At 40.0% G+C, this 24,537-nt stretch overlaps 1 long non-coding RNA gene across 1 annotated transcript in view; it reads right to left on the reverse strand.

The window, feature by feature from the left end:
- Positions 1 to 19,877: 19,877 nt before the first annotated feature.
- Positions 19,878 to 24,537, reverse strand: part of LOC148127230 (uncharacterized) — a 25,343-nt gene continuing 20,683 nt past the window's right edge. Inside the window, exon 3 of the long non-coding RNA XR_015741473.1 lies at positions 19,878 to 19,930. This is a non-coding gene — a long non-coding RNA (uncharacterized LOC148127230). The remainder of the gene's footprint in view (positions 19,931 to 24,537) is intronic.

Consider the following 24,537-nt stretch of genomic DNA (forward strand, 5'->3'; position numbering starts at 1 on the left):
GCCGAGAGCATGCGCGCTTGGGCCAATCCGAGCGCGCCGCCCCCCCCCCCACCAACACCGCGACCAACCCGGCTGGGTCTGCTCAGCAGCGGCCAAGTCCTTCAGACCTCGGCGGCGGCCCCAAAGCAGAACGCGGGGGGGGGGGGAGCGGGGACGGGGTTGGGGTTGGCGGGAGACGGAACCGTAGAGAGCGAGCGAGAGGACTGGCAAGGGGGGAGGGGGCAAGCCTCGCCAGAAGCGAAAAGAGCAACGGCGCCCCCACCCCCACCCCGGCAGCGTCCGCCGAAGGAAACGGGGAGCAAGACACCCCCCCTTCTACCCCTGCCCCTCTCACCTCGTGCGCGTACACCTTCCGTTCCCATGACAACGGGTTGCTACTTCTGGGCCGGGTCGTGGCTTCCTCCCTGCCCCTCACGGGGGTGCGGGATGGCGGTCGGGTGCAATCCTACAGGTGTGCTGGGCGCCCTGAGTACTTCCTCGCCCTTGACCGCTCGTGCTGTTGCTGCCCTTGGCTTTGCGCTTATTAAAACGGCGGCGGCAACCCCCTCAAAAAAGAAAAAACAGATCGACTTGCAGCACCGCCTTGTTGAATGAGCACCTTATAGCTTCAAGGAAGCGGGGTGGGGGGGCACCAATAATTTTAAGAAATGCTTGACCAAGCTATCTATCCAGCCCAGGCTCGTGTAACCTCGAAGATTTGAAAAGATTTGATAAATCGAGTTTGAACTTTTGGTGGGTTTTTACAAATGCGGGGAAGGGGGTGGGTGGGATATTGCACGCCATGCAGGGTAAATGCAATTGGTTATCATCCCTCTGAGAGCTAAATAAGTGGCAGTCCGAGTTCATTCATATAAGTTTGTGTCATGCTGTAGGGGCACTGTCCAAAAGTACTAGGTATTTCCCCAAAGAAATGACATTCCTGGGGAAGACTCCACGCAGCAGCTAATGCAAAGCTAATTGTAGCACTAAATGAAATCTGGTGTGTTGGCAGAAAAACCTCTGGAATAGCCCAGAGAAACACCCCAAGGGATAAAGATACAGAACAGCTAAAATGATAATCAGCGTGGTCCTGTCAATAGTTTAGTAACAGTCAGGGCTCCAGTTCAAGAAATTCCCCTATCACAATTTCACAAGGTAGAGAAATTAAAATTATTCTTGGATGCTTGGCTAACCATCCTATCGTTATGAAGAATCTAGAAAATAGCTTGAATTTCTAATAGTATCCTAACAGATATCTCCTTTTCTGCTGGTCATGCTCACTGCAACATGTGACTAAAAAAAAGTAAAAATTAAAGGAAAAAGTTCTTAAAGGAGAAAAAAGGAAATTGGCAGGCTTTAAAGCAAAAACATTCATTCAGGCGTTATCTTGATTTTCAAAGCCTCTAAGATCTACATTGTCAGAGGCATTTGTGGATGGGCAGGTAAGAAGTAATAAACCTCTGAGAAGAGAGATGCAGAGAATATTCTCATTAGCTTCTTAATGCTTCGTAACTTAATAATCTTTGGTGAGAGCATCTGCAACGTTTCTTCAAAAGTCCAATGGTTCCAAAGTGGTGGTGGTCTGTGGAATATAATGTAATCCATCATTTGGGTCTCAGGACACCAACATCTGTATGGGAATTGCATAAATTACAACTCAACAATTAAATTCTAAAGCATGGGACTATATCTCTGGTTCATGTTGGAACTTGCAAAGGGCAACAGATATGGTAAGTTAGGAATAAAATTCACAATGCTGAGAAAAGCACACTGCAGAAAATAATTTATTTCAGAACACTTCCAGGAACTAGAACCCACTTGCTGACAACTTCTGTAAATATTTCTCTTGAAACATTGGCAGCCTTGTTGGAGTGGCTGCGTCCCTATGATCATCTCTGCTGGTCAGCTGAACTGGTTTATTTCAAGCTCATCCTTGATGTCTCAGAAAACAGTGCAAATCTGATTTTCATTCAAAATACTAAAGCTGCTTGAGAGCTCCTGAGTCCTTCATCATTCCTTATGTTGATCAATGATGCCTGTATCTCATCTGTCTCTGGAACTGAGCAGAAGGATGGTTCCATTTTGCTTTTTCACCTTCCCACAGAGCAACAACTGTAATTTTTAGAAATTCCCAAACACAAATCACAATACAGAGGACAGGCACTACCAGTTGGGTGCTATTTTTATCTAACTTGGTAGTTTAGAAGGACCAACCATTTGGCTCATGGGGAATTCTCAACAATTCTAGGTCAGCTATTGTGAGGGTAAATATAGGCACGGTATTTCTGGGGAGTGAAAGCAATGGCCATATGAAATAACTGTTTAAATGCCCCATAGGAAGATTATAATGGAATATTTGACATGAACGCTGGGCCTGGGCAGTGCCTTGGAACTGATTCCAGAAAGATGCTTCAGAATATGGATATAAAAATAATACCTTTCTCAATTCTTTTAAGCCATCTGTAGCTGCCGTGTGATCCTAGGAAAAAGTAGAGCTGCTCTAGAGAGTTGTAGATAGGTGCTATGCTCACAATCCTGCTCACTTGGATGCATCTATTTGGCAACACATTTAAAACACTGAACAACTATAAGGAACACCCCAAAGCAGCCCTTCTCAATTTCATGTTCAACTAGGTGTGGTAGAACATACTATTTCATCTGGCCCCCTCTCCAAAAAAATGATTTTTGTTATACAGCTGGTACATCCTCCTCCTTCCTACTCATCAAATGCTTGTGATCATTGTTATTTTGCAGGATTAGCCTGGATACATGGAACGAGCAAATAGTCACCCATACCCATATTTGTTCTACATCTCATTGGCATGAGGTGTGCACACATATCACCACATAGGGAAAAGTTTATGAGACATATTTGATTTCTTCACTTTTTCTTACAAAACATCATAGAGGATCTATTGCACATTTTGGACTAAGGCATACTGAAATAACTGAAAATCAGTTTTGCACGAATCTTTTTTAGCAGCTTTTATAGTTTATTATATTGATAAATATCATAAAAGAAGTGATTTTGCTACTTAGTTTAAGTTGATGGGCACCTCTTTTCCTCCCCTTTTTAGGAACCTGTTGAACTGACATTGGGTAGGGCATTCTGTGGGTCCAGGACAATGTCTACTCTGCATGCCTGGGCTATTAGTAGGTCTTTCACAGTTCAAAAGGAAGAGGAGTGTTAGTACCATGAAATCAAATATGGAGAATTTGGAACAGGAATAATGAGACTTATGGGCTACCACCTGATGGGCCTATTTGGCAAAAGGGCAGAAGCAATGATTTGATTATATGGGTGGAAATAGCAATGAGAGAGAAAAACAAATATGTTGCACTCTGTAGGCTACTACTTTATATTAAGTAGTAGGCAAGCTTTCAGAGCCTAAGGGCCACATTTAACGTTCAGGAGGAGCCCAAGGCCTATAGAGTACCAAGTGATGATTTAATGGAGTTTGGTCTTTGTTTTTTGTGAGCTATTTTAAATTCATTTTTGAAGTTGAGAACTACAGAAGTGACATTATAGGGTTTTTTTCTGAAAAATGGAAGAAGGCTGCTCCAACTAGTTTTAGAAAATTGTCCAACCTATTAAATAAACACAGGAGAGAGTATCAGTTGTCTGGTCAATAGTAAAAAACAATCCATAATAATAAAACTGAGTTGTTGCAACACCTGGCTGAAAAACTTCAATGCTTAATAAAAGTTTACATGATGATGTAACTTTTTCCTTTCCCAAAGTTGATCTAAATGGGATTCTTTCCAATCTTCTTCCTACTAATCCATCTCCCTGATTCCTGGGGGGTTTCATTTTAACAAAACTGCAATGTTTTTTCTAAGAGGAAACAAGATGCAGGCATAGAAAACTAGATGTGGGATGTTGTCATGGAGAATATCTATGTGGTTGCTTCAACATGGACTTGATGGCAAATCAATGTGGGATGTAGACAGTAATTTTTCTTTTTCTTCATTTTAGTTTAGCTTAGTTATTTAGCAAAGCTAAATGTTTAGAGAGTTAAGTTAAAACTGGGCTCCATAATGATAATATAACCAAGGTGTTAACACATCTAGGAATGAATATTTTCCTTGATGCTTCCTATGTTTCTTAAGCCATCTAATTTTTTAAAAAATCATTTTAATCTATATATATATAAATGGATGAGCGTGCGTGCGTGCGTGTGTGTGTTTCAGCATAACTCTGGAATGCCTCAAGCAATTTCAACCAAACTTGGTACACAGATGACTTACACTCTAGAAACAAATACTGTGGGAGTAAGAAACCCTTAACACCCCGGGGGGGGGGGATGCCTGAAAATGGCTTCTACTGTACAGCATGGTGGACTTGCCATGGTAACGGCTTCACAGTACTCCACAAGGGAGCTCCCTCTCAGCCCTCCAAGGAAACATTAGGCGATTGGCCAAGTGCAATCAAAAAAGGAAACACCAGCATAGACAACAAACTCCCAAAAGGAATAAAAGATTTGCAATGCTGTGTGAGAGACAGTACAACAGCGTGAGTCCTGAGTACACAATTTTCCTGTCTAATACTGGATTGGGATAAATAAATACCCGGGCAACGCTGGGTAATCAGTTAGTTTAAAAAAAAAGAATAGAAAAGTAACTTCTTATCCAACAGAACACCAAGATAAACTCTTATTTCCTCCTGTAAAAAAAGAACGCAAAGATAAGCCAATGTACTAGAAAACATCTAAGGAAGATGGAAGGAATGCTAGGAACAAACTCACATATATTTCACATTCAATTATTGTTTTGTGACTGGCCACACACATTCTAGAACAATTTTATAACATTCTCTATATCATGCTCTCAAAATTCTAAACATGTTCTCTGGCCTGAAAAGTTGTGAATCCTTTTGCCATCTCCAGTAAGGAACACTGTGACTTATGGCTCAAAATATGAACTAATATGAATATCACCTAGAACATTTTTTAATGTAAGAGCATTATAGTTACGTTTTCTTAAAAGACTGTGTATTACTTAACAACAAATATTGGTTATTTGCCATCAAGTAGGTGTCGATTCTTAGCAACCACGCAGACGTGATAATCTGTCCTCAACCTGGCCTTTCATCACTTCCATTGAGGCACCCCTTGCTGCTGTAATTCAGTCCATCCACCTTTCTGTTGGTCGTCTCCTTTCTTTTAACAAACGTAGATGTAGACCAGAATGGCCCATGGGCCTCATGCAGACCTGGGTAGCTAGCACCCTTGCAAGATTGCAAACTTGTAACATTATTATGTGCTTCATGTACATTAATTAGGTTATATATTTATACGCAGCCCAAGACAATTCCTCTTCACTCAATGTGGCCAGGCAAGCCAACCTTGGCATCTTTAAGACTTGTGGACTTCAACTCCCAGAATTCCCCAGCCAGCAAGAAATTCTAAATTTTAAAAGCTGAGAAAATTAGGAAAAAAAGTAAAACAAAACATAGAGGAAAACTAATTTAAAAAATAACGAATAAAATGGAAAGGAGGAAAATGAAAACATCATTTAATTTTCAATATAACATTCTACAGTTTCAAGTTTTTAATTTTATCTTACTGGAAAGAAAATGATTATTCATATTTTAAACAGTGAATATTGGCTGATCCTGCCACTTCTTCAGAATAAAGTTAATTCAAAACTGAGAGTTGACAAATTTCCTGAAGCCAACTTTTTGAATCCGGAACCCAAGTATTCTCGGCCTGATACAATATTATTTATAATAAAGAGATTCCAGATTTGGGGATATTGTTTAACAATGCATTAACATCTTGGAATCTTAATTTCCTTCCAAGAACTAACCAGCAAGGAATTACCAGTGGACATATGCATAAAATATGCATTAAGGGGTTTTTTTTTCAGATTAAGTACATCTGCAGTATAGAATGGATGACTGCCAATCTTTTTGAAAACATTATTTGTGGAATCCAATAAATTCCCCCACATAATGTTTAGCTGAACCAAGCTTTTAAATTATATAAAACACTGCTACGTTTCCTCAAAGTCTGAAACCATCAATTAATGTAATACTGCCAATTCTCCATTCCCAGTTTCTTGTATATTTTCCAAATTTATCTTGGGAAATATTTTAATTTAAGCTTGTAATAAATTGCCCATTTAGTCTTGATGAAAACCTTTTCCCATACAGTCAATATCTTATAAATTTCGGAGGTTAGGTGGACATTGGGGCCAAATAATTAAAATAGTAAATGTTTTAGTTGTATGTATTCCCATATAGACTTATTAGGTAAATTATATTCTTTTTAAAAATTTCTAAAGTTTTAAAGTGTCATTACTTATTAGCTAGTTAAGATTAATCACCCCAGTTTCAGGCCAGGTTTCCCCACCCTTCCTACCAAAAATAAAGACTTTTAGCCATTGAAGTTCGCTAATTGATTTTGGGCCAATCACTCAGCATCAATTTAAGCTAATTTACAGGGTTGCTTTTATGGCAAGAATAAGAAGAAAGGGAAGACTCTGCCTTGAGCTACTGAACAAAAAGCAGGATATAAATCAAATGAATATATACATATATTATTAACCATTCTAAAATAAGAATTAACCCAAAGTGTAAATTGTTCATGTCAGCAAAGATCTTTTTTTTCTAGCCCAGTCAAGTCAATGTCTGACCATCTTCAACCCTGTGAAAAAGGACCAAATTCCTGCTATAGTTAGAACCAGGAACTTGTGAGGAACAGAAGGGAGACAAATAATAACTCTTAAGTTGAAGCCACTGTGATAAATAGCAATCATTTTCGTTCCAGTACATTATTCAACTTAACAAATATGCCCAATATTTAAAAAAAAAATACATCAGGAAAATTAAAGCTAGCATCAACTTATGAGAGATATGTGTAAATTTATTAAATAATTTTTGAGTATTCCTCCCATTTAACCATTCACTTGCCAATCTGTGTAAAGTATTTGAACAGAACTGCAAAAATTTTACTATCTGAGTCTGTATAGGTCCTGGTGCAAAATTCATTTTCACACCCTCAAACCCTGAGAGTCATTTTTAACCACCTCTTAATGACCTCTTTCATCTAGGCAATACAAATTGAAATGTTCTTAACCACTAAAGAGAATATTTGCCCATTTAATAATCCCCAGATGGATTCTGAACATGATATGGTGCTTTGCAGTGTGTTCATATTGGCTTCCCAGGGGGCATTTAGTTGGTGGGGCGGAATCTTGGTCTTCCTCTTAGGTCACAATTCTTCTTCCTTCTTCCTGCTTACTCCATGTGTGGTTCTCAATTGGTGAGCATTGCAGAGATCTCAAGGGCAGGTCGATATGCCTCAAATTGTACCATAAAACAATTCTAGACTTTGGCCATGATTTAAATAAACTTTTATTACAGTCAGAAGGTGGCATGCAGTCAATGAAACAGCATAGATAGAAAATCTAAAAAAAAGTTATGGCACACTAAAAGATATGAAACAGAAAATATAGATTGAAAACAAGAGTCTGAAATAATCTAAAGCTGGGGTGTTCAACTTTGACAATGTTACGACCTGTGGACTTCAAGTTGCAGAATTCCCCAGCCAGCAAGTCTTACAGTTGGTAAAAGATGGAATGCTGCAAAATTGGGCATCATAAATAAGTTGTGCTAATTAGCTTGGCTTTGAGTAATTTGAGTGCTGCAGGTATTTGTCTTAAGAAATGTAAAGGTAGCAGATGGGCTCCTTTGAACATTTTCAGCAACATAATCTCCATAGGGTTTCCTACTGTTGGCAGAATGTAGGATTAGTTCTAGGTATTCAAAACAGGATGCCTGCTCAGGCTTATGGCCTTCAGTGCTCCAGGACAGATGGCCACAAGATCTACAATTTTAATTTTTTTGGTGATTGAAATCTAGGTAGCCTTCCTTGCAATACTGTGTTAATGCTCTCGGTGCTCTTTTAAAGATCAGTAGGTATTCTTGAAAGTATTGCTGTATCATCTTCATAGAGTAGATGTATCTTCCAGCATGTTTTGGGGAATGAAAGTTTATGTTGTGGAGATGGCCCACCATGGAGTTGAAATAGAGACTGAATATGAGTAGGGCCAATGTGCAACCTTGCTTGATGCTTTTCACAGTCTTAAAGTTGCTACTGGTAAGATTGGACAGCCTTGATCTAAAGGGAAGGATGGGATCCTTATATGGATATAGGAGAATATATGTGGAAGACTATATGAAATTACAGAACTCTCTAGTATGGCGAAGTAGATGCTCATATGTCTAGTTTATGGCCCAGGTCAGCATTAAACAAATTTTAAGGGCTGCAAGTGAAGAACTTGGCAACATATTTTGCAACAGCGAGATCTAAAATTATTCTGGGCACCCTAGGTATTTGTAAAACCAAGAGTGGCACTGGTGGTTACATCTTACTTTAAGCTAGATCCCTTCGTGTGAAATGAAGTAGATATTGGTCAATTGAGACCTCCAGTTTTTCCCACAGTTTAGCTCAGAACATGGAATTAAATGCTACTTTGAAGTCTATGAAAATCACATAAAGGGAGATTGTGTTTGCGAGAGGAATATTTTTCAATGAGATAACATTAGACACTGATCAATGATGGATCAGCCTTCCCTAAAGGCAACTATACTTCATGTTTTCAACTCTGATGAAGGGAGCTTATATGGAAGCAATACTGTAACTTTAAAAAAAAAAAAAAACCAGGTGCAATAAAAAGGTTTGTATCTATATTTTTCGATGATGGATGAGAAGCGGCGATTGGATGCTGAGCCCTAGAGTTTGCCAATTCTGAACTTAATAATTTATTAATAATTAATAATATTAACCATTAATAAAGCATGTAAAATGATTTTATTGCCAAATGCCCTTTGAGTTGTTGTCGGTTGTGTTATTCCCTCCCCATCCTTAAGAGAAACAGCAGCAAGGCTGAAGAGAAGAAAAATCCCTTGTCATCTTCCCAGCTTGGTAAGAGGAAAAGCAAACTTGGCCTTCACAGTTAAGGGAAGGATTTGAATCCAAGTCTCCCTGATTAAATAGCTGCCTGTGTTTATATCCAGACTAACTCCCTGGGTGACTTTGAGCCTGTTGTGATCTCTCAGTTGTTTGGAGGGCGGGATGGAGAAACGAGAGCTGTACAGGTAGTTCTCAACTTACAATAGTTCATTCAGTGACCGTTCAAAATTTCAACGGCACTGGAAAAAAAATGACAATTTTTCACATTTACGACCTTTGCAGCATCCCTAAAGTCACATGATCAAAATTCAGATGCTTGGCAACTGGTTCATATTTATGACAGTTGCAATATCATGCAATCCCCTTTTATTGTGGTTAACCGGCAGCAGGTACAGATGGCTGAGGAGAGCGAGGGGTCAAAGGAGGGGCCAAGACTATTAGGGAGTAGACTGCTACCGTCAGAGATTGTGGGGGCTGGCAGCGATGAGGAGGTTCCCGAGGAGCATGTGTCAAGTGTGCATGCACAAAGAATCTCTCGGAGGAAAGAACAATTACAGCAGCACAGGCAACTCAGGAGTAAGGCTGCAATGTAATGGCCTCTCCTTCAAGAAGATAAAAGCCAACTGTGAAACTAACTTTCTTTGCAGAAGGCAAAGACGTTTTGAACTCAGCCTTGTGGACATTGCAGTTGGTATTTGAAGACTCTTGTAAACTATTTCTTATCTGTTGTTTTTTGTCAGACTTCAAAAAACTTGGCAAGGCTCTTTCTTGTTGGAGCTAATTAGTTGGAAGCAGCCTTTTATCTGTGAAGAAACAGGATTCTTAGCTGAACCTTAAACAGATTATACTGCTGCCTTTGTCTTGTGTTTGCTTTCTTGGAACCAGGTTTGGGTCAGAACACCTTTTGCGACCTTCTGATAAGCAAAGTCAATGGGGAAGCCAGATTCATTTAACAACCGTGTTACTAACTTAACAGCTACAGTGATTCACTTAACAACCGTGGCAGGAAAGATTGTAAAGTGAGGCAAAAGTTACTTTTAAAATATCTCACTTAGCAACAGAAATTGTGGTTGTTAAGTTGAGTTCAAATATGCAGCTTTGAACTCCTGTAGGAAGGGCAGGATATACGTCTAACACACAACTATCTAACAGTCTCAAAAGTGCTGCCACTATAATTAAAGCAATGCAAAAACCTTCGGTTTGACTGGTGCTTTAATTCAGCTTTGCTGCTATATATCTGCGAAAGAGACTTTCCTTCAAATTTCCAGGCCATTACCCAGCTACGGTGATCTATGCATTTGCACAAGAGGGGAATATTAAGAGCTGCCAAGTTAAGACGTAACCATTCATTTCCTACCTCTCCAGTCCAAACATTCTTATGTAGTTTGTTATGTACCCAGGTATTTTTTAGTATTATTAAAATAAGAAACCGCTGAGAAAGTTCGCACTTACCCATATGATAATGCAACCAATAGACTATTCTGTTTGCTTACTGCAGTTCTTGGCACATTAACCGATCCCTATTTTTCTTTGCTTTTCTCCTGTTCTCTGCTAAACGTGAAAAGGAGATTAACTGAACAGACTAGTATGTATGATAGATAGGCTACTTTAATTGTCACGGTTTCCCCCAAGGAATTCCAGGAATCATCGATTGATGTGGATGCCGACAAGTTTCTCTTAGTAACTACTATTAACTTTGTTTGGGTGGTTAGCAGAACACACAGAACTATCCAGTGGGAAAGCATTTTGAAATTTTTGAGGGGTGCCATGCATAGAAGCAAACATTTTCCTTTTTATTTTTCTCCCCCAGAACAATTTTGAAGGAAGTCTCATAGAAACTTGAACTTAGTGGTTTAAATATGTCCTCTGGCTATGAAAAACGTGTTCCTTGATGCAAGAATTCACTGAATTACAGCCACTCAGGCTCTCAAATACCTTCCCCAAATAAGCAGCTTTTATGGAAAAAACTATGTGGGGGATACTGCAAAACCACGATGAGAAGAGTAAGAACCATGAAAGAATAGCAGAACTGCTGCTTTATATATATATATATATTATATATATATATATATATATATATATTTTTCATATATTATATATATATATATATATATATATATATATATATATATATATATATATATATATATATATATATATATATATATATATATTGTGTGTGTGTGTGTGTGTGTGTGTGTGTGTGTGTGTGTGTGATGAAAGCAGCAGTTTATATATATAATGTAAACTGAGAGCATATGCGCCAAAGTTCACACTTGGACAATAAAGAATTTTATTCTATTCTATTCAAAGTAAATAGCAAGGCCTTCTACAATGGGTTAGAAAACAGGATAGTTGGGAATGTGAATAGGCGAAGAAGAAAGGTTCAACAAAGGTTTTTCATAAACAGACTTTTTTTGAAAATAAATATTGTTCTATGTTGATTTATTGCATTCAAGATGAGAAAATACATTTATTTGTTGGAGATGACTGGAAGTCAGTTTGCTGGGGGTGGGCTGGAGAGAAGGAGAAAGAGAAGGAGGCAGAGGCAGAGGCCAAATTGCTGCTACAATAAATAGTAATTAATTTGATTATTGAAAGGATGTGTTTCTTCCTAGCTGCAACCTATTATTTTATGTATGGGGCATCTCTTCTGAGATATTATTCCATCTTCAGAATCCTGAAACTCAACAGAATATAATCTGTCCTTGACATTAGAGCCAATTGCATTTCTTATTACGTATATTATAGACAGCTGTGTTTCTATTTGTTTTTTTTTTCTTTTTCTTACATTTCAGTAAATAACTATGGTGCAATCCAGATATAGATTCCCATATGCTGGGAATGGGGGTGAACGTTATTCCCCAGGCTCATTTTTGGAAGACACTTAGACATTCAGTGCATACATTTAAAATAAAATGCTTGGCACAATCTAGCATTCCCCCCTCCCCCCCCCCAAAAAAAAATATATATATTCATGTGTGGGTGTGTTTTCCAAACAAGGAGTCCAGATCAAGAGGCATTGAGAGCAATTTTTCACAGGGATATAGTGGCAGCAGGTTCAAAGCAGCTCCGTATTTCTGCAATTCCCTAGTGTTGGCTGCATTCAAGAACTTCTGCCTCAATGGGAGAGAAATCTCATAAACATCTCTGGAATTTATGGGACACATCTTTCTCCATTTGCTGGAACTCCTGCCTCACTGCATCTCCTAGCTTTTAGAACTCCAACCCTGTTAAGATGGCTTGACACCTTCCTGACTAGTCTTCGCAATAATCAATACATTGCTTCTGGGCGCCCCTAAGATGGCCCCTCTACTATGTGAGCTGCACTAGGTGCCAATTTGTTTCAATTCACTAAGTCCAATTCAAAATGTTAGTTATTACCTTTAAAACCCTTCATTGTATGAGGCCAAGGGCTGCTGTGAGTTCTGCAGTTCGGAGAACCCCACAAACTCCTGGCTGGCTCCGCCCTCCCAGGAGTCAACCTGCGGCCCGTTTTGGATGCAGGTAAGTGCAGGGTGTGCACGGAGGCTCGGGGAGGGCAAATAATGGACCTCCCAGAACTTTGAGAAGGCCGGAAATGCGCCTGTATCCAGCCTCCAGAGAGCCTCTGGAGTCCAGGGAGGGTGCAAATGCCCCCCTTCGCCGTGGTGCAGGAGGCCGACTAGGCCATAGAACCCTTTGCTAAATTTTTTGAAGCCCAACCCAGCCAAGATACCCAAGGAACCATCTCATCCCAATTACTGGTAATCCTCAACTTACAACAGTTCACTCAAAGTTACAATGGCACTGAGAAAATGACTTATGACCATTTTTTTATACTCTTGACCAGTGCATCATTCTCATGGTCACATGATCAAATTTCAACTACTTGGCAACTGATATGACTCATATTTACAACAGTTGCAGTGCCTTGGGGTCATGTTACCACCTTCTGTGACCATCTGACAAGCAAAGTCAATGGGGAAGCCAGATTCACTTAACAACCGTGTTGCTAGCTTAATAATTGCAGTGATTAACATTTGTTAACTAAGGTTTGCCCAAGTCTACAATGTTTTTTTTTTTTGCCACAGTTGTTCAGTAAATCATTGCAATTATTAAGCTAGCAAAATGGTTGTTAAGTGAATCTTCCCCATAGACTGCCGTACCCAAGCACGATTAATGCTTTTTCATTTTTAAACTTGTATGGATTCTACCTGATTCTATATGCCTTCCTTGAAAAGCCATTGAAAAGGATTATATGGAAAACAAGGAAAGATGGAAGGAATAGGCAAAACTGAAAGGAATAAAATGACTATACTGCTGAAATATCTGTAAGGCATTTACATAGGTCTTGCTTTCCACGGACTGGGCTACATTTCATGCTGCAAGTTAGGTTTTGGCTGAAGTATGGGGCAGACACCTTTTCAGGTGTTACATGGGGTGGACTTCGTCCCTATTCCCGAGCTCCCTTGGGAGCACCCCTCACTAGGCAGCCTGATGGAGTAGTTGGATACATTATTTTATGGTAAAAGCAATCCAAAAATCTAAACTTTTGCTTGGAAAATCAGTTATCTTGTAGACCAGGTCTTACAGACCTTTGGAACTCATCACTCAAAATTACCGGATTGAACTGGGGGTGGATTAGATCACAGTTTGCACAATGAACAAGTTGGCCCAATTCTAAAATTTCAATGGACTTTCATCAGGATCCGCACAACTACATCTAGGAATATCAGCCTCCTCTAGCCCACTAGATGGCAATGAAGAGATAAATCTATATCTCTTTGCAAGCCAAATAGAGTAAGCCCTACTCTGGGTACATTTTTACTCCTAGCCTAGGGGTGTCAAACTCAAGGCCTGTGGACCGGATCCTGCCTATGGGGTGCTGAGATCTGTCCAGCGGAGCCACCCTGGAAACAGCAAAGGTCCAGCCTGCGGTGCCTCTGCCAGCAAAAATGGAGCTCAGGAGGGCTATGCACAACCATCCCAGGCTCCATTTTCAGCCATGATGGCCTCCTGCAGCCCTCTGCTAGTGAAAACAAAGCTGCACTTGGCCCCCCGAGCTCCTTTTTGTTGGCAGAGGGTTGCAGGAGGCCCCTGTAGCTGAAAACAGAGCCCAGGAGCCCATTTGTTCTGGCAGAGTGTTCAGGCCACCACAGCCGCCCCCAACACAAGGGATGTCATGCTGGCCACACCTTCCCAAGGTCAAACACCTTTTTTTAAAACATATTTTATTGATTGAATTATTAAAATACTGGACACGGTGTGATCGTCCTGACATTCCTTTTTGTCATACATGTTATAATATATAATACATATTTTATATACATTTGTACAATTTGTTTCTATCCGTAATTACCCATTCTACAAATCCTACTTTTTATTCTGGGTCCTTCCTTTCTTTTCCCACCATTGATAAAATTTGTTCCATATCTGGTGGTATTCTGTGTCATTATTTTTTAATTCCAGAGTCAATCTATTCATTTCAGCACATATCAATATCTTCTTTATCACCTCACCTTCGTCAGGAATTTCTCTATCTTTCCATTTTGGGGCAAAAGTCATTCTTGCCATGATAATGTGTACTATTAGATAAATCTCTTTATTATATCTTTCTGTCATAATTCCAAGTAAGAATAATTCCTGTTTATAATCTATTTTCTGTCCAATCATCTCCTCTAACTACATCTGGATCTTATGCCAAAACTACTCCTGAGTTTTCTTACAAGACCACCATGTATGGTAGTATGTTCCATGTACTTGGGCACATTTCCAACAGTTTGGTGACAGGTTTTTATACATTTTAGCCAAACTTGCTGGGAGGAGGTGCCACCTATAAAACATCTTATATAAGTTTTCCTTATAAAATGTGGCCAATGTTATCTTTTTATTTCACTCCCATAGTGCTTGCCATTTATCCAAATCTATCTTATGTCCAAAATTTGTGGCTCAAACTACCATCATTTCCTTTACCTGTTCCTCCTCCATCTTATAGTCCAATAAAAATTTATAAATGTTTCTTATCAATTTATCGTCTGTCCCCAGTAGAATTACATCTAGTGTTGTGGCTTGTCTGCTAATCCCCCGTTCTTCCATGTCTTTCCCATATCTTGACTGAATTTGTAAATAGGCCCACCATTCCAATTCTACCCCTTGTTCTTTTAGCTCTTGTCTGGACTTCAGTTCCCTTTTTTCATTTATAATATTCTTATATGTAATATTTTTTTCCTGGTTCAAAAGGTTTGGATGTATTAACGCCGGGAATTTCCATATAATTTTGTTGGTCAAACACAACCTTGATGCAGCCCTCAATGAAATAGAGTTTGACACCCCTGCTCTAGTCTATGTAAGAATAAGAGGCAGGCAAGATTCTAAGCCACAGTCTAGCTAAGAAATAGCACACACTGTCTGCCTAAAATTTTTACATCTTGTGGCATCAGCCAAAAAGTAATGCAGTTTATTCATTATGCAGCGTGGTGGTGATGAATCACAGGGTTGATAGATCTCACAGCAGGTTTCAGGAGAGGACAAGTGTTTATACCTATGGATTCAATGGATGCCTGAGTCCTATTCCTGAACCAACCTTAACCAAATGCTCCTGGCAGAATGAAAGCAAACTCATTAGCTCTCTGTGATGCTCTACATATATGAAAAGGGAACGTATAGATAGAAAGGAAACCATAAAGAGGCAGGAAGAAAAAAAAAGCTGATCTTGGGCCAAGAATTCATGCAAAGTTCCCCAATCTGAAGACTTTCAAATGTCTCCTATAGTAGATCACTCCCAGTCAAGGTTGCCAACGTCCAAGTGGGTTAAAAACTACTGCAAGTTGTCCAAGTTTTCACAACACTGAATCACAAACCATATGGGAAAAACAATAGTAGACTACAAAATGGATGGCTAGTTTGTGTGTGTGTGTGTGTGTCTGTGTGTGTCTGTGTGTGTGTCTGTGTGTGTGTGTATCATTAACCCACAATGATTTTTCACTAGAACTAGAATGCATGAGATAGAACAGATAAACAACCATTCTGTTATAATTCCAATAAGTCTCTCACCTCTAAAATTCCATTAATGCTCAATTACTTTTCTTATTAGATTCATATCCTACCTATTCTCCAGGAACTCAAGGGAAAGCTTTCCTTGTTTAATTTTAATGCAAACTTAATTGAAGCCAGTCAATAACAGAGATCCCCAAGACATTTTAAAGAGTTTAACAGGAATTTCCTCTGTCTAGAATCCCCAAGAATTGCTGCTCTTTGAAGTCTCAAAGGATCTCAGTTTGCTATATTCTTCTTGAAGTGTTATTTCCAAGAAACAGGGCTAAAGATTGGTTATAAGAATGTTGCAATGTAAACACAAGCTGTGCAGGGTTTTCTCCAAGCTCTATTTTGGAAGACCTTTCAATTCTGATACAGTTCTACAGAGGAATTGTTGAGTCTGTCATCTGCACCTCTATAACTGTCTGGTTTGGCTCTGCAACCAACAAGACAGACACGGACTTCAGAGCATAATTTGGACTGCAGAAAAAAACAATTACTACCAACCTGTCTTCAATCAAGGACCTGTATATTGCATGAGTCAAAAAGAGGACTGTGAAAATATTTACAGACCCCTCATATCCCAGATATAAACTGTTTCAACTCCTATCCTCAAATCGACGCTATAGGGAGCGCACACCAGAACAACTAGACACAAAGACAGTTTTTTCCCGAATGCTATCACTCTGCTAAACAAATAATTCTCACAACACTGTCAAACTATTTTCTAAGACTGTATTACTATTATTCTTCTCATCCTTCTTAGTACCTATTTCTTCCCACTTATGACTATTACCATGCTGCTTGTATCTTTACAATTTATATCTTTTTATAAAAAAAGAATTCTATTCTATTCATTTCCTAGTAGGATTGGATTACTTATTAGTAACCTATGACTATCATTAAGTATTGTATCTTATGATTCTTGATTAATGTATTATATGTTTTCTTTATGTACACTGAGAGCATATGCACCAAAGACAAATTCATTGTGTGTCTAATCACACTTGGCCGATAAAGTATTCTATTCCTTTCCATTCCATTCTATTTTTATGGGGGCTCCAGGTCCAGATTCAATTCGAGAAATATCAGCCTCCTCTGGCACACTAAACAGCAATGAACTTGGCACCAGCATAAGTATATCGGTTTAGGAAAATCAAAATAACCTGCCTCCAGAAAACAATGTTTCAAAGGCCTTACCTTAGAGATGATCAGAGGTAGAAACAAGAGTTTCAACAGAAAATCCGTCACTTTCACAAGTCAAATCCACTCAAATTCAATGTCTATACAAGAGTTAGCCATTCTACCCTTAGCCAACACTACCATTAAGCCGGAACATTATTAACCATTGCAGACAGAAGAATTACATTCACCAGAAGAACAAGTGTCGATGTCACTCTTTTCCCCCAAGAAACTGACTGCTCTTATATGTCTCAGCTGCCTAATTAAATCTTCTGTTCCACTCTATTCAAAGTAGTTAATCACCTGGGATAAGTCTGATCGAGATTTAAATTCCATTTAGGTGGACTGATCATAAGCTCTCAGCACTTCATTCATTGCTTATCAGCTGTCTGAAGATACACCAGTAAGTAGTTTTTATTTTAAAGCACCAAAGTTTTCCTACTTTAATGCTACCATAAGTTCCAGTTCTCTTTGATTTTCTACAACCTGCCAAGCTTTTGTTGTTGTTGTGTGCTTCACAAAGAGAGACTTCTACAATACAGACCTATCTTGTGGAAACAAATCAATTCAAGTGTGGCTGAGGTTATAGCTGGGTGGATCACAATATTAAGAACCAACCATTCTTGAAGAAGTTTTCCAGAGATGTAGCAAATCCAGAAACTACTATCCAACTGCAATTTTTTCTTTCTTTGCCTGGTTTAGTACAGCTACCTACCACCTTCCCTACTCAGCCTAGATTCAGTAATCTATGCCCCAATAAATTTCAACTAGAGTCTCTAATGCATGCCACATGGGGCCATCATTCAAGATATTAATATTCCCTAAGTAAGTGAAGACAGGATTATTTGAACGACTCATCGGTTTTGAATGAGCGTGTTCATTTTCTGTACTTAATAGTGATGCCTTACATTTTTGTGTTTTTGTTTCTTGCTGTGCCCTGCCCAGAATTCAATTGAGGGGCTATAGAAGCAGTAAATAAATAAAGGTTCAGAAGGACTAATTCGGAGGCCAGCTGCTTGGTTGTTAAATGCTAAATGGTGTGATTACACGAACAGCCTTTAAAGGGTTGCACTTGCCTAAATGCTATCAGCCCAAGTGACGCTGTTCCCATAGGTCAATAAAAGCTCTGAAATGACTGAGGGGGTCAGTTAGTTAAAATGTCTCCTCTCCTAATTGCATTCATTAGAGTTAGTTCTAGAGGCCTTGTTTGTGGTTCTTAAAGTGTTACATGTGCTCCCGGGTTCATCTTATGCTCCCTCCCACCCTCACAGCCCTGACTCAAACAGCCACACTCAAATCACTTTCAACCCAACCAAGAAGCATAACCAGTTCTTTAGAATCATAGAGTCACAGAGGCTGGAAGGGACCTTGGGAGTCTTAGTGGAGACGCAGTGAATTTAAAATAACAGCAAAACTTTACTGGTTGCAATATATAGTTGTTCTTTCTCACTTACACACACCGGGGTGGTATTCTACCAGTTCGGTCTGGTTCAGCTGAACCGGTAGCTCTGAGGATCAGCTGCTGGGCCCACCTGCCCGTCCTAGTTCTATACTAACCTTTATTTCCTGGTTTTGAAGCTCAGCTGCTTCACACGGCACAGCGGATGGTCACGCATCAGTTGTTGAACACACAGGGAGAGTGCAAGATTGCAGGAAAAGGTCAGTACCAAACCCTCTGCATGTGCAAAGCACACCCACCAAGTGACGCCCAAAGGACCAGTGGTAAAAAAAAGTTGAATCCCACCACTGACACACACACACACACACAGTCATCCACAATTACGTACATCCTTCTCAACTAGGTGCCACCGAGTGCCACAGAAGCCACCAAATTTGGATCCAATGATGACTCCAAGAGGGCTTCAGGACTATTTTTATTCTCCCCAAGTCCTTTCTTTTATGATTCATAAAACTGGCATGTATTCTTGCCTGGTTGATTTTAAATTCTGGCAGGTTTTGGGGAGGGGTTTCTCATGCTCTCAGATGTCTAGGTCAGGTGACTTTTTTAAAAAACCTTTGTTTCTCCTTTACAACTCGGTTCCTTCTAATTTACCTCCCGAAGGGATCTTTTTGACAAGATTCCTGGGTTTGCCCACCCTGCTTCCATGCCTGCTTCCTCTTTAGGTATGGCAGCTTCAGTCTATTCTCACACTACGTGTAGTCCTCGGCTTACAATCATTCATTTAGTGACTATTCAAAGTTACAAGGGCTCTGAAAAGAAGTGACTTATGACCATTTTTCACACTTAAGACCACTGCAGCATCCCCATAGTCACGATCAAAATGTGGACACTTAGCAACTAGTTCATATTTAGGATGGTTACAGTGTCCTGGGGTCATGTGATTACCTTTAGTGATCTTCCAATAAGCAAAGACAATACTTAACAAATGTGATACTAACTTAATTGCAATGACTCACACTTAACCATTGTGACAAGAAAGGTCATAAAATGGGGCAAAATTTAACAACTGTCTCACTGAGCAACATAAATTTGGAGCTCATTCGTGGTCACATGTTGAGGACAACTTGTACCAATAGTTTTGACTCATCATACAGAGGCAGGGATAAGGTTTTCTCAGTGTCGCTACCTATTTAAGGATTATTGTCAAGATGTTCAGCATCTTTGTTTACAAACAAATGGCACACTTGTTTACCCAGGCATTTCAGGGGCTAACATCTGCTTTAGAACTAGGTACTTTAAAGATTGTCTATTTTTATATTGTTTGTTTTTTAGTTTGCACTTTTCATACTTACTGCTTTTAAGTAATTTTGGTTTTTATTGCCATGGTTTCCTTCTAGACTCCCCCTGCTTTTTTGTATCTCTCTCGGCTCCTCTGGAAAGAAGAGTAGTAAAGAAATTAATTGGAAATAGACTTTGTCATTCTCAACTAATACATCATTCCATGAAATAAAATGAGGTGCAAAAGAATGGGCATCCTTTGAGTCCTGCCCATCTAGCAGTTCAAAAGCATGAAAGTGTGAGTAAATTAATAGGTACCACTTTGATGGGAAGGTAAGAGTATTATTCCGTGTGCCTTCGGTGTACAGCCATGCTGGCCACATGACCATAGAAATTGTCTTTGGATAATGCTGGCTCCCTTGGCCAAGAAACAAAGATGAGCAGCGTGCCCTAGAATCAGATATGACTGACAGGGAAACCTTTACCTTTTTACTTTTGTGTCTTGTGTTTGAAACAATGGACCTGACTGGCCCCAGACAGGGACCTTTGCGGTTGTTGTATCTTCCTTTGGAATTATCTTCCATGAGATACAGCTGATCTGGGCCTACCATCCATGTTATGTCCTTGGAACTCTAGGAGTTCCCACTCAGGTCCGTTCACATTGCGGGGGCGTTTTTCCCCCTCGCTCATTGGTTGGTTCTCCCCAGCAGCCAGCTATAAAAGCAGGCTGCGGGGTCCAACCAGTTGCTGATCGCTGCGAGCCAGTTCCAGGCTTGGCAAGCACGGTCAGCCCTTTATTGTTATAATAAAGTATTTGTTGCACTCATGCTCTGGTTCAGCCTCTCATTACCCAAACTTAACACTGGCGACGAGGATGGGATGGCTACCAGAAGCACAATGCAACCGCTGAATCACTAGTCGCCGATCCGCTGCCAGAGAGAACGATCGGCCGGCGATAAGAGCAATGCTGATCCGCAGCCAGAGAGAGCGGTCAGCAAGCAACGAGAGCGAACGCTGATCCGCCGCCAGAGAAAGCGGTCAGCAAGCAACGAAGCGAGCGCTGATCCGCAGCCAGAGAAAGCGGACAGCCAGCAACGAAAGTGAGAAGCGTCTGTAGCCGCTTGTTAGCCTAGCTACAGGAAAAGTGAAGCGCTGCGAGCCGCAGCCACTCGTTTCTTTTGGCGCGAAATTCAAACGGCTGTCATTTGAATTTCAAACCTAAAAAGTACAGCGCGGTGCTGTAAGCCAAGTCACTGACGCCCACGCAGGCGCAAATTTCAAAACGCTGCCAACGGCCGGCAGCCTAATCTCGTGTTTAGCCCAGAGAGAGAGAGAGGATTGTGAAAAAGCCTCTCCAGAGCTGAAATCACTTGCCTGCCACAGGCACTAGAAACCTTCTGCTGCTGCCCCAGAGAGATTTTTTCCACAGATTGTACAACCGATTTCCTCACTATGAATTCCAATCCAGTCTTCCCAGCGTTCAAACTGGATGAGGAGAAGTGGGAGTCATACAAGAACCGCTTTAACCATTACATCGACGCAATTGGGCTGGCTGATGCAGGGGAGCACCGGAAAAAATCATATTTCCTGATCTACTGTGGAGCCATCGTCTTTGACACTGCCACAGCACTCGTGGCTCCACGTGAGTTAAAAAACGTTCCATGGTCTGAACTGTTAGAAATCCTTACTAACCACTATTCTCCCAGACCTTCACAGATTGCCAGGCGATTCACCTTCCGTATGAGGAAGCAATCAGACAAAGAGACTGTTGGGTATATGGATACACCAACCAGGTTTGGGTTGAATAAATATGTAAACCTAGGATTAAGTGTCTATGTAGCTTTAAGCAAGAAACTGCAATGTCATTGTGGGTGTGGTTGCAGGCAGTAATAAAGGTAGAAAGGAAATGTAATAGATCCGGCTTCTGGATGCACCTGGTTACTGTTCCTGGTCTGCTGCCTGCTGGAACGTCTATCTGCTTACTTTTGGAGGCTACTGTGCCAGATACCATTTCAACTGAACACAAGGACTGTTTGCCTAGTGAGCTGAGGATCCAGCGTTGTCTTTGAGATAAAGGTATCAGGAGGAGAAGATTTACAAGCAGATAAAGACATTGTATTAACTGTTAATGGACTTGATAACTGGATAGATATACTGGATACTGACATATGGACTGAATGACACTTCTTAATCTCTGTGTGCAATAAATAACTATTTTATAACTACAAACAGTGTTTTTGTCTCAAGTGTGTGTATACTCTTGGGCCCAGCCTCACTCTCATTTGGCTGCCTGGCTTGACTGCTGCTGTGCACTCAGCTCGGGGGTTTATCCCCAAACACTAACATTGGTTATGGGCCCAGCAGAGAGCACAGTCTAACTAGCCAGGATATAGCAGTGAGAGCTGGTGTGAGTTGCACATTACTGTAAGTACAAACTGTTTGTTAAATAGTTATTTTTCACAAGAGCAATGGCACAAGTCAATTTGCCAAGTCTGTCCATGATAGCCAGACTAGATGGAACAAACTATGTTTCATGGTCAATGAAATGTAGTTTACTTCTACAAAGAGAAGGTTTGTGGAACATAATAACAAACCCACCAGATGTATCAAACTTAAATCCTAACGATGAAGAGGATTATAAAAAGATACAGGACTATGAAAGAAAGAATGAACAGGCTTTGTGCATCATAGGTCTCACCCTGTCTGACCAGCAACTCATTCATATCCGTGGAGTGGAAAATGCTGCAGACTGCTGGGAGAATCTTAAAAGGATTTATGTTCGAGACAGTGTAGGAGCTCATATCAATCTTACACGGAAGCTGTTTAGAACACATCTTGAGATAAATGGAGACATGTTGACTCATTTAAACTGTATGAAAAGCATTTTTCAAGAATTGCAAGAAAAAGAGCTTGTATTTAATGAGTTGCAACAAGTATACATTATATTGTCTTCATTGGATCGAAGCTATGATGATTTTGTGACTGCATTAGAGGTATTGCCAAAAGACAGTTTATCAGTAACTGAGATAACCGGCAGGCTATTAGAAGAAGCCAGGAGAAGGAGTGAACGTGACCAGCTGAGGGAAGATAAGAATAAGGAAGAGAAATTATCTTCAAAGCCTGAGAGAAACCAGCTGTGTAAAGTAAAGCACCCGGAGGAAGAGAAGTTATCTTCAACGGCATACACAATTAAAAAGTGTTTTAATTGTGGAGGCAGAGGACATTTGGCAAGATTCTGCAAAAAAGGAAAAAGCCAGAATTTAAAGAAGCCAAAGAAATCCTTTGAACTGGCCATGTTTGGCAATTGTGATATGAAGAATGATATATGGGTGGTGGACAGTGGAGCATCCCACTGTATCACGAGAGATAAGACAAAGTTTATAAAAATGTCTACAAGCTCTCAGCATATATCACTCGCAAACGGGTGGCATCTCAAGGCCAAGGGTCAAGGTATTGCTTATTGTCCATGTTTAAAGCAGAATATAAACATGTTGTATGTACCACAGTTAAAAATGAATTTACTTTCTGTGAGAGAATTAGATAAACTAGGATATGTGGTTACATTTGAGAATAATAAGTGCACACTGGAAAGAGATGGCAAAAAGGTAACTGCAGCTTTAAATGGAGCATTGTATGTCTTACATGATGGTAAGAAAGGGGAGGCACAAACTGTATTTAATAATATCAAGCCTCATGATGATTGTATCCATTTATTGCATAGGCGTTTGGGGCATGTGAATTTTAAAATGCTAAAACGTACAGTAGAGTTATCTGAAGGAATAAGGTTAAAGCCCTGTGATAAGTATTTGCGTTGTAATGTCTGTTGTGAAGATAAGAGTAAAATAATGCCTGCAAATAGGCTAAATGGTTTCAAAACTAAAGAACCTTTAGAGGTAGTATTTGCAGACATTATTGGTACAAAGAAACCCAGTATGGGGGGTGCTCGATATATACTGAGCATTATGGACCATTACTCTAGATATGGGTTTTGCTACTTAATGAAAAGCAAAACTGAAACATATCAACATTTCTTCAAATGGTTAAAGTTTGCTGAAAGAAAAACCAAACGGCAACTTATAACCCTGGTGACAGATAATGGCACGGAATTTGTTAATAGCAAATTCCAGAATAGATTAAAGGCAGCTGGAATAGCTCATAAGACATCTGCACCATACAGACCACAGCACAATGTATATGTTGAAAGGCGAGGCCAAACATTGCAAGCGATGACCCGTACTATGTTAACTGATTCTGGGCTACCTGATTCTTTGTGGGGGGAGGCAACAATGTGTGCTAATCATTTATTAAACAATGTGGTTAACTCAACCACTGGTGAAATACCATTCACCATGTGGCATGGCAGGAAGCCTGATTTGAGTTATCTGCACACATTTGGTGCACCAGCATGGGTGCATATCCCTACACAACTCAGGCGTAAAGGGCAACATAGAGCTAAACAATTTTTCTTTGTTGGTTATCAAGCTAACCATAGGGCATATAGATTTTGGGAGAAAGGCACATCTAGGGTGTTATGTAGTGCAAATGCCCAATTTCTAGAGCACGTAGGATGGGATAAGTTAGAGCAGGATAACAATAAAGAGGTGGTTATTGAATCCTACAGAAATCCCATTGAGTATCCCTGTAACTTTAAGAAAGAAGTAAAGGAAGAAGTACAGGATGAAGTACAGCCCCTAGAGGAAGAAATAGCTGAGGATGAGAAACAGGTTGTAACTCAACCAAGCCCAGTAATACCCAGAAGGA

The sequence above is a fragment of the Pseudonaja textilis genome, chromosome 2 (genome assembly GCF_049901715.1).
Source record: "Pseudonaja textilis isolate UNSWEBS1 chromosome 2, rPseTex1.2, whole genome shotgun sequence".
NCBI lineage: Eukaryota > Metazoa > Chordata > Lepidosauria > Squamata > Elapidae > Pseudonaja > Pseudonaja textilis.